General features: G+C 43.2%; 1 non-coding gene across 1 annotated transcript; it reads left to right on the top strand.

The window, feature by feature from the left end:
- Window positions 1-1,345: 1,345 nt before the first annotated feature.
- LOC124227480 (U6 spliceosomal RNA) lies at window positions 1,346-1,452 on the top strand. The gene has a single exon (XR_006885490.1). It is a non-coding gene; the product is annotated as a U6 spliceosomal RNA (small nuclear RNA).
- Window positions 1,453-11,722: the final 10,270 nt, after the last annotated feature.

The following is an 11,722-nucleotide window of genomic DNA, read 5'->3' on the forward strand; positions in this document are numbered from 1 at the left end:
AAGAAGTCATGGAAAATACCCGTGGGATAGCTGACTTAACATAATTGTCACAACCTAATCCATTGTGTCATATGAAGAAAAAACCTGTTAACAGAAGAAGCATGGAGTCTAGAAGCGTGGAGCCTAAAAAGAAGATGACCAAGTGTCGAGAAGGTGAGAGTTTGTCTCCAGCCTTGTTCAGGGGAGAGCGTGCTAAGTCTGGCCAAAGTAAACATTCCAGTTGGATTTGCAGGCATGCATTTGGCCACCCTAAGTCAACGATGTCAACCAGTAAGCCATAGTCCCATTCACTCCCCATGCTACGACATTGCTCTGCTCACCAAGGAGGCTTCTGAAGACACTGGTTTCTCATGCCCACAAGAGAGAGAATGCAATGACCATCTGCCCCAAACATCTGATCTATTTGGCAGTTCCATGTCTCATTATTCTGGTTTGTGTATTAATCTCCTGAGAAGTCGGGTAGCATGATGTGGGCACACATGGGGCACTGAGACGTTTTAGTTTCTGAGTTTGCAATCCTGAGAGCCAACCCTTGAGCCCTGGTATTATCATGCCATTTGGAAATCCCGCCCAAGTGGCCAAGTGAATTCTGCTAGCTCACACAGCTATCTTGACTCTCTATAGCTTTAAATGCCTAAAACAACAGGAAAACCAGTAGTATATGTAATCTCCTTTTCCAGATGGGTCCATCCCGACAGACATTCAAAGGTAGATTCTAATTGTCCTCCCTCTTTCCCACTCTCCATACCTAGTCCCCTTGATCCTTGACTCTTTCCTCCTTCCCATCCCCAACACACAAATACCTCCACGGTCCTAGCCAGTTGGTTCCACAGTTTCCCCCTGAGGCCTCTGCATTGCTGAGGCCTGCTGCATCGCTGCATCGCTGCATTGCTGCATTTCAGCTCTTCAGGTCCCACAGTCACTAAAGGAATCTCAGTCCTTCATTGTAAAACTTCCCCAACACAAAGAAAATTTCCCCCAGAAAAAGATTTATTACGAAAATTTCAGACATAAAGTTGAAAGAATTACACAGTAAGCACTCATATACCCACCACCTAGATTCTATAATTCTTAACATTTTCCTATATTTGCCTTAGCACCTTATCACACATCGATCCCATCCATCAATCAATCTATCCTATTTTTGATACATTTCAAAGTAAGTTGAAAATATCAGGACACTTCACCCTTAAATGTTTCAGCATGTGTATCATTAACTAGACTCTGTATTTGCTTAGAGTTTTTTTTAAGCATTTTTCCACCCTTTACTCTTGTTACCAAAAACAGTTCAACTCTTCTTGCATGTTTAGTTTCAGGGGGGTTTTTTGTAAAAATTATATGCTGGGTGCTCACTTTGGCAGCACATATACTAAAATTGGAATGATACAGAAAAGATTAGCATGGCCCCTGCACAAAAATAACACACAAATTTGTGAAGCGTCCCATATTTTAAAAAGAAATACATACTGTGATAACACCTCATACTCATTAGGATGGCTACTATCAGAAAAATAGAAACAAGTGTTGACAAGGATATGGAGACCCTGGTGCACTGTTGGTAGGAGTGTAAAGTGGTACAGCCACTGTGGAAAACAGAACGGTGGTTCCTCAAAAAATTAAAAATAGAATTACCATATTATCAGCAATTCCACTTCTGGGTATATACCCAAAAGAATTGAAAGCAGGGTCACAAAGAGATTTGTACACCCGTGTTCACAGCAGCATTTTTCACAACAGCTAAGAGGTGGAAGCAACCCAGGGTCCATCAACAGAAGAAGGGATAAGCAAAATGTGGTATATACACACAGTAGAATGCTATTCAGCCTTAAAAAGGAAGGAAATTCTGACATGTGCTACAACATGGATGAACCTTCAGGACATTATGCTAAGTGAAATAAACCAATCACAAAAAAACAAATGCTGTATGATTCTACTTAGATGTGATACTTACAGTAGTCAAAATCACAGAGACAGAAAGTAGAATGGTGGTTGCCAGGGGCTGGAGGGAATGGGGGCAATGGGGAGTTATTGTTCAATGGGTCTAGAGTCTCAGTTTCGTAAGATGGAGAGTTCTGAAGATGGATGGCGGTGACGGTTGCATAACAGCATGAATGCACTTAATACCACTGAACTGCACACATAAAAATGGTTAAGATGGTACATTTTGTTACATGTTTTTTCACCATGTAAAAGAAAATTGGTAAAATTACATACTGTGAAATGTTTTGCCATGAGTTTTGACAGATACGCACAACAGTGTAATCCAGCTCTCATGAGGAAAGAACATGTCCATCGCCCCAGAAAGCTTCCTCAAGTCCTTCCTAAGTCTACCCTGCCTACCCTCCAGAGGCAAACACTTTTTAAAAAATCAGATTTTAAAAATTAGATTAAACATAGATTAGTTTCCCTGTTCTAGAACTTTATAAAAACAGAATCATCAGGTATGTATTCTCCTGCTTAAGGCTCCTTTCACTCAGAGTGGTTTGAGCTTCATCCATGTGATGTGTGTAAGGAGTTTGTTCTTTTACATTGCTAAGTTGTATTTCATCAGACGAATAGACCACAGCTCTCCTGTTGATGGACACCTGGACTGTTTCAAGTTCTTGGCTATGACAAGTCAAGATGTTATGAAAAGTCTTTTTGAAAATGTATGTTTTCATTTCTTTTGGTTAAATATCTAGAAGAGGAATTGCTAGGTCATAGGACCATGTAATTCTTTTTTTCTTTTTTAGATTTTTTTTTTCTTTTTCTCCCCAAAGCCCCCCGGTACATAGTTGTATATTCTTCGTTGTGGGTCCTTCTAGTTGTGGCATGTGGGACGCTGCCTCAGCGTGGTTTGATGAGCAGTGCCATGTCCGCGCCCAGGATTCGAACCAATGAAACACTGGGTCGCCTGCAGCGGAGCGCGCGAACTTAACCACTCGGCCACGGGGCCAGCCCCTAATGTAATTCTTGATGTGGTTGGATTTAGTTCTACCATTCTGCTACTTGTTTTCTGTTTGTCCCATATGCTTTTTGTTCCTCTATTCCTCCTTTCCAAACTTCTTTGGAATTAATGAAATAATTTTTATCATTCTATTTTAACTCCTCTATTGGCTTTTTAACTACACAGTCACGTGTCGCATAACGACGTTTCGGTCAACGACAGATCACGTGTACCACGGTGGTCCCAAAAGATTAGTACCATATAGCCTAGGCGTGTAGCAGGCTATACCATCTAGGTTTGTGTAAGCACCCTCCATGATGTTCACAAAACAATGAAATTGCCTAACACATTTTCTCAGAACATACCCAGAATTACTGTACTGCATTGTATTATTTTTTATTGAAGTGAAATTTACACAACATAAAATGAACCCTTTTAAAATGTTCTATTTGGTGGCATTTAATACATTCACAATGTCGTGCAACCACCACCTCTATCTAGTTCTAAAACATTTCCATCTTCGCAAAATAAAACTCCATACCCATTAAGCAATCACCCGCTACTCTCCCCTCCCTCAGAGCCTGGCTACCGTCAGTCTACATTGTCTCCATGGATTTACCTATTCTGGACATCACATATAAATGGAATCGTATAATATGTGGCCCTGTGTGTTTGGCTTCTTTCAATTAGCATAACATTTTCGAGGATCATCCACATCATAGCAGATACCACACTTCATTCCTCTTTAAGGCTGAGTAGTATTCTATTGTATGGATATACCGCATTTCGTTTATCCGTCCTCCCACTGATGGGCATTTGCTTGTTCCCACCTTTTGGTTATCGTGAATAGTGCTGCCCATTGCGTTATTTTGGAGGGTTTGCTCTACAGCAGAAATTTTCAAGCGTTTTGGTTTCAGGTCCCTTTACACTCCTAAAAAGTACTGAAGACCCCCAAAGAGCTTTTATATGGGAGTTACATATATATGTCAGAAATTAAACTGAAAATTTTAAAAATATTTATTTTTAATTAAAATTGAAAAACATGACATGTTAACATAAACGTTTTTATGAAAAATATATTTTTAAAAACATAGTGAGAAGAGAGGCACTGTTTTACATTTTTGCAAATCTCTTTGATGTCCGGCTTAATAAAAGACAGATGGAGTCGCACGTCTACTTCCGCCTTCAGTCTGCTGTGACATGTTGTTCTGGTTGGCATGTATGAAGAAAATGCAGCCTTACAAACACATGTAGTCGGAAAAGGGAGGCCCTCACCGACCTCCTAGATGCGTTTTGGGGACCCCCAAAGTCTTGGTACCACACTTTCATCACCACTGCTGCTCTAGGGGTTACAACATATATCCTTAACTTTCCAGAATCCACCCAGAGTAAGTATTATACCACTTCATGTAAAATGTAAGAATTTTGCAACTCTATAGTTCCACTTACCAGTCCCATCCTTTACGTTAATCATATATATTACATAAGGACAGGAGCAATAAATAGAACTACACAACTGAAAATTCTTTTGCTTTAGATAGTTAAATGTGTTTAAAATAAATTGAGGGAAAAAGATAGCCTTTTATTTTATCCGCAAATATGGATTTCCAGTGTTCTTCATTCACCTAACGATACAACTTTCTATCTGGTAGTATTCCCTTCAGCCTGAAGAATTTCCTTGTGGTGCGGTCTGCTGACAATAAATCTGTTAATTTTTATCTGAAAATTTTATTTAGTCTTCCTTCTTGAAAGATGTTTATGCTGGATGTGGAATTCTGTGCTGACGGGTTTTTTCTTTCAGCACTTGAAAGATGCCTTTCCACTGTCTTCTCGCTTCTACTGTTTCTCATGAAAAGTCAGCTTAATGACAAATTTTTCTCTAGCTAAACTAGTGGCTGTCTCTTTAACATAACTTTTTTTTTTTTTTGAGGAAGATTAGCCCTGAGCTAACTGCTGCCAATCCTCCTCTTTTTGCTGAGGAAGACTGGCCCTGAGCGAACATCCGTGCCCATCTTCCTCTACTTTGTATGTGGGATGCCCACCACGGCATGGCTTGATGAACGGTGCCATGTCCGCACCCAGGATCTGAACCAGAGAGCCAAGGGCCACCGAATTGGAACGTGTGCACTTAACCGCTGCACCACTGGGACGGCCCCTAACTTAATTTTTAAATGTTATAGACTAACAGTCTCTTGTCTTTTTTCTCCACCTTAAGAAAAAACAAAATTTCCAAAGGAGAGAGAGAGGGAGGAGCCACATATCATACATATCATTATGTTTCCGTTTAAGGTTTCTGTTTGGATTTTTTTAAATTTTTTAGATTTTTTTAAAGATTGGCACCTGAGCCAACATCCGCTGCCAATCTTCCCTTTCCTCCTCCTTCTTCTTCTTCTAAAATCCCCCCAGTAGCTAGTTGTATATTTTAGTTGTGGGTCCTTCTAGTTGTGCCATGTGGGACGCAGCCTCAGCAGCCCCAGCATGGCCCGACGAGTGGATCTGAACCGGCGAAACCCTCAGCCACCAAAGCAGAGCACGTGAACCCAACCACTCGGCCACGGGGCCAGCCCCAAAGGTTTCTGTTTTGATTTGAGATATGATGCTAACTGAGGCTATTAGAGGAGATGAGCACCCATACGCATAGCATTTAGAACTCAATACTGAACAAGGTTCAAGACTTCAACCATTTGTTTCCCACCACCGTAGGGGTAAAGAAATGACAGGTATCACCAAAGTTACTACGTTGTTTAAGCAATCAGAGTTTATTTGTGAGGGGAATAAAGTGGGGAAAAGAAAGGCAGAGGGCTACAAATAGCTCCTTAGAATATCCACACCACAATCAGCCGAGGAGGTCCACGGCGGGCAGGAGTGCCGATTATTCAGGTCTGGGGTAGAGCATCCTCTCCTCAGTGAGACTCCCGCTTGCTCTATGCTTGTGACTCCCTTTTATTCTTAAGGTTATCTGGGTTCTAACTCGGGGTTTCAGACATTTGGATACTTCGAGTTATTTCTTCTTGTTCCCACGGATGGGATGTTTCTATAGTCCAGTCAGGTGCCCGTCGAGGTGGCCAGCCCAGACACGGAACATGACGCAGGACATTTTCTTATTAACTTGTGCCTTGGGGTCAGGGTTGAAGTGGCCATCTCCAGCTCTGAGCCCAGACACATTCTTGCACGTAGGGCCCAGATCCCAGTGTCCCCGGAAGGCCAATGAACTCTGTACACCATTTCCCTGCAAACACCCTTATTTGTGCCTGTCCCCACTCCCTACATCACAGTCAGATGGCAGAACTCAGCCCTCATTATGCTCAATTACCCATCTGCTCTGTGCTTGCACCTGAGCAGCTAAGCATGGATGGAGAAAATCCCACTGTGCTGACGAGTCTCAGTTTAAATCGGTGACCTCCAATCTGAAATGAGCAGCCAACACTGTCAGCTAATCCCTCTACACTTCCCTGGTACATCGCCTTCTCTCTTTCAAGATGGCAATTTCATCTGTTCACCTCACTGCATATTCATTAAGGAAACAGATGCATAAGGATGACTACTCCCTTGCTTTCCCATCTAGACCCCCTAACCCAGCAGCATTTGTATCCAGCGCCCCTGCTCATGGCTATGGCCTACCCCTCCAATTTGTACTGAATTTTTCAATCTCTTCAAATACTTTAAAACTTTGCTACTGCAATAATCCTCTCATTTTCTTGCTTTATCAATTTCTTCTCTGTACGGGATCACATCCATCTGCATACAAACAAGACTTAACGTTGCTGTTCTTAAAAATAAGTAAACATACTCCCTAGAGTCCATGGCCCCTTCCAGCCTCTACTATTTTTTTTCTGCTTCTCTTCCCTGCAAAATCCCTCCAGAGCTGTCTGTGTTTCCTGTCTCCACCTTCTCACCTCGTCCTCTCACTCACTCATTCCTTCCCACCATCCCACTGAAACTTCTCCCGTCTGGCCTAATCCACTGGTCAAGTCTCCGTTCTCATCTTGCTCAGTCCTCAACAGCACTTGATACAACTGGCCACACCCTCCTTCTTGAACATCATGTTCTCCTCTTGAGGCTTTGGTGGGACCACACTCTTGTTTCCCTCCTGACCCAGACTGCTTTTGCAAGCTCCCCTGCAGGGGTTTCCTCTCCCAGCTCCTCAGGATGCAGCCCAGGACCTGAGCCTTCGCCCTTCTCCTCCGTCCCACTCATCACCAAGGTGATCTCATCCCATTCAGGACCACCAACGTACCAGTGACTCCCAAATCTATAGCTGCAGCCCTGATCTTGCCTTTGTGCTCCAGAGTTTTATATCCAACCTCGAGGGACATCTCCACTTAGATGTCTAAACTTAAACTTCGTACAAGCATACCTCAGAGATTTTGTGGGTTCAGCTCCAGACCGCCACAAGAAAGCGAGTTGTATGAATTGTTTAGTTTCCTGGTATATATAAAAGTTATGTTTACACTATACTGTAGTCTATTAAGTGTGCAATAGCATTATCTAAAAAAAAAGTACAAACCTTAATTAAAAATACTTCATTGCTAAAAAATGGTAACCATTTCTGAGCCTTCAGTGAGTCGTGATCTTTCTGTTGTTGGAGAATCTTATTTAAAAACACAGTATCTGTGAAGCAGACTAAAGCGAGGAGCAATAAAACAAGGTATGCCTGGATGTCCATAGCAAGCTCCTGATTGCCTTCCACAGACCTGCTTCCTCCCCGGGCTTTCCAGGACAGTAAATGGCACCACCACCCACCCAGATACTCGAGTCATAAACTTAGAAATGGGTCTTTTCCCTCTTTCCCTGCATCTTATCCATCGACATATATGGCTCTATCTCCACATACAGCCTGACTCCAACCACATCTCGTCTCCACTGCTGCAGTCCTGTCCACCACCTCTCTCCTGGACAACAGCATGCTAATAGGCATTCCTGCTTCCCCTCTTGCCTGAATAGTCCATTCTCTCCCAGTAGAATGATCTTTCAAAAGCATAAGTCAGATCATGTCACTTCCCTGCTTAAAGCCCTCTAATGGAACGTTTTATCTGTAAATACATATTCTCCCTATCTCTCTTCTCTATAAAAACCTAGAAACAATTACCAACCCAGTAGCAATGAGCATGTGAGCAATGTTGAATGTGAGCTGCATGTTGAACATGCAGTCAGCAAAAACTTAGACTGCGGGAGACTCTACAGGTCAAACCTCCCTGGCTGCAAGAGACACACTGAAAGGAAAAGATGGGGATTAAAAGGCAATTTATAGCTTAAAAGACTTAAAACACAAATCAAGGAAGCCTTTGAAAATAACGGACAAGATTAATATCTAAGGATGAACATTTGGTGACAAAACTATAAAGACATGCAAAGTAGAAAGTCAGGGTAATGATCACCTTTGGGACGAGGAAGCTGGTGGGAGTAGAGTCCATGGTGGGCTCCTGCGTGGCCGCAAAGTTCTATTTCGAGAACCGGATAGTGGATACAAAAATGTCTGCCTTCTAATAATTAAGCTACACATTTGGTTTGGTTTACTTTTCTACATCTGTGTTTTATTATGTGATTTAGAAGGAAAAAAAAGATTTAAAAAAAAATTCTCCAATACAGGGGTTGGCAAGCTTTTTTCAAAGGGCCAGACAGTATTTTAGATTCTGCAGTCCAAGGGGAAAATCGAGGATATTATGTAGGTACTTACATAATCATTTAAAATGTAACCATTTAAAAATGCATAAGGACAAACCCGAGCACTGGGACCCTCGAGGGTCCACTAATCCTTGAATTCCCAATCCCAGGAGGCTCTTGCAATCCGCGTCCCTACCCACTCGCCGAGTTCCTGAGGGCGCACCTCCCCTCCCCCGCCTCTCGTCCCCACGACCTCCGCGTCTCTTAGCAACAGGCGGACACAACCGCCACGCTTGCTGTACCCAAGATGGGGAGGATGGGAGCGAGCACGCATGCGCAAGAGGAGCTCCTGGCTCCACCCACCCGCTTTGGTGAAAAGGGGACAGCCCCGGGGCACCCAAGCCCTGGGACCTGGCCCCCAGCCAAAGGCTGTGTCCCGACTCCTCCCACAAGTCTTCTACCACATCCTTGTCACCCGAGGGATGGTGCAGTAGACTAGGGATAGCAACAACATCGCCTAGGAGCCTGCTAGAAATACTACAGAGCCCCAAACCTACCGAAGGCGTGTCTGCATTTCTAACAAGATCCCACGAGATCCCTATGCATATTAACGTTGACAAGCCTTGCTTTCACAATCCAGATAAGGCAAAGCCATAAAAAATACATCAAACTAGGAATACCTCTTCTAGGCTGAACTTTTACCCTAGACAGTAAAACAGCCTTTATGATGTGTAAGAGGAAGTTCCCATGCTGAGTTCCCTGTGCTCAGAAAAGGTGAAAATTCCCTCGTGTCTCCTCTAACCATCAATCCAGGACAGAATGCATCACTGACCTCAGGTTCCTGCTCTCAAAACCAAAGGGGAAATCAGGAAGGAGAATTTCCATTCCCAGAGTAAGGGTGTGGCTTCTTATGCAAGGTGAACAGAGAGAGCTCAAAGAATGGGCACCTTGGACCAGATAAGTAAGTCAAACAGCAACACAAGGACAATCCCAGACCCAGGAAGGCAGCACCCACACCTGGCTGAACAGCTCTCAAGAAACAGGCCCCATTTGCATTTTAACCCCCAAAATGAAATTCCTATGAATACTAAGTCAGTGGATGAGTCCTCATGAGAAGTTCCCAGGTCGTAACTTCCCAGTCTGGTGAGTTCTATCCATATCCATCTATCTTGGGAAACTGCAGACCTTAAGTTTAACTTCCTCATCAGATGACAGTGGCAAATCAGAATAGACATCCCAACCCTAGAAAAGCCACTTTGCTTCACTGGGAAATATTAAAAACTAAAGAGTGACTTACCAGAGAACACCACATTTAAGAAAAAGAAAATGATCATTTTTGAATGGCAAGGACAAAACAATAAGATGGGGAAAAGAACCTTTTTCAAACAGAAAACAACTCAAAAGACGCATTTCTAAAAATCCATGATACAGGCTACAATATGGATGAACCTTGAAAACATGATGCTAAGAAGCCAGTCACAGAAGACCATATATTGTATGATTCCATTTATATGAAATGTTCAGAATAGACAAATGTATAAAGAAAGTAGATTAGTGGTTGCCGAGGGCTGAGAGGGACGGGTGCTTGGGGGCTGATGGCTCACGGGTATGGGGTTTCTTTCAGAGGCAATGTAAATGTTCTAAAAGTGATTACGGTGATGGATGACAACTCTATGAATGTACCAAAAGCCGCTGAACTGTACACTTTAAATGGGTGAATTGTGTGGTATGTGAATTATATTTCAATAAAGCTGTTTGAAAAAAAATCCATGGCTCTACACTAGATCCACATTAGTCTAAAAGCATGGAGTTCCTACTATAATGCAAATTCTTTCTGGGCAAAATCTGAAGAAGAAAAAAAAAATAAGTTGACATCCATACTAGGCAGAAGCCCCAGCTAAATTTCTCTAGCAAAAACACTCCCATCTCAGTTTGGGGAAGAATTTCGCAGTCTTCTCTCAAGATCATCAGTCTGACAGAAATCCCCATCTGGCTTTAGGTTCCTGTTCCAGAAACAGTGGAAAATCCAAAACAGGCAAAACACACTTTCAAAACACCTTTAATCTATGTGGACAAGGGAAAAAACAGAGGATCACAGGATGGACACCATGGGCTCTGTCAGAACACACAGTTGAGAATTCACTATCGCCATAGAAACAAGTGGAAAAAGACTTCACGTTTCCCAAGGAAACCGTGTTTCAAAGTCCCTCAATAACATAATTCACAAAGAATAGTGGCCAAAAGAGCCCCCCTCGATGGCCGAGGCCTTGTAGGTGACCACACTGCCAGCTCTGCTGCCCCCGTTGGGCTTCAACATGGGCAAATTCTCTTCTCAACCTGTGTAATTTTCCAAACCAAGAGCAGAGGGTATTACGAGAAGCCCAATGAGGACCCTGGCTACACCCACAAGGGCCTGTGTTGGCCTCATGGTCACAGCTGTCGCCATGGAAAGAAAGACAGAAGGGGGAGGTTGAACAGGTATCTCTCTCCTCCTGAAGCAAAACACAAAAGCCTAGGGCACTGGGAGACTGAGAGAAATCTCTACAGCTCTCAGCCAAAAGCTTTGTCCTGCCCTGACGACCTGGATTCTCTCTAATCCCCAGGCAAATTAAAATACCAAATGTTATTAAGCAATTAATAATGGAGCAGATGCTGTTTGGCTCCTGTGTCTCTGCTAGACTCCTGCTCCGACAGGCCTGCTTCAGTTCCTAAGCACAAAACGCCATTCCCAATGCCAAGGGCAAAGGGAACTTGTAAGTGCCTAGAACAGCGCCCGCCATGTAGCAGGTATTCAATAAATATTTGTTGAATGACTCTTGAATGAATGCTGGTATTATCTCCCTTGGCACTCTCTGCCTTCTTCCCTCAGCCTGGAAACACACACACACACACACACACACGCACACACACAAAGCTGAATCCACTGTTCACTCTAACTGCACCTGTAACGGTGCAAAATTAATAAACATAACAATTACTCCTACAGTATAGGTTTCTGGAGGTCAGGGATTTTTGTTAATTTTGTTACTAACGTACTTTAAGCGTCTACAACAATGACTGGCATAGGCTCCCAATGAACATTTGCTTAATCCCGACTGAATTAAGCGCCTACTATGTGCCAGGCCGCAGAGCTAGGTGTCCCCTTCCCAAGCCGCCTTGAGTCCTCCCATCGCCAGGGGCCGCTGTAGGAAA

Source organism: Equus quagga, chromosome 15 (genome assembly GCF_021613505.1).
Source record: "Equus quagga isolate Etosha38 chromosome 15, UCLA_HA_Equagga_1.0, whole genome shotgun sequence".
In the NCBI taxonomy this organism is placed as follows: Eukaryota; Metazoa; Chordata; class Mammalia; order Perissodactyla; family Equidae; genus Equus; species Equus quagga.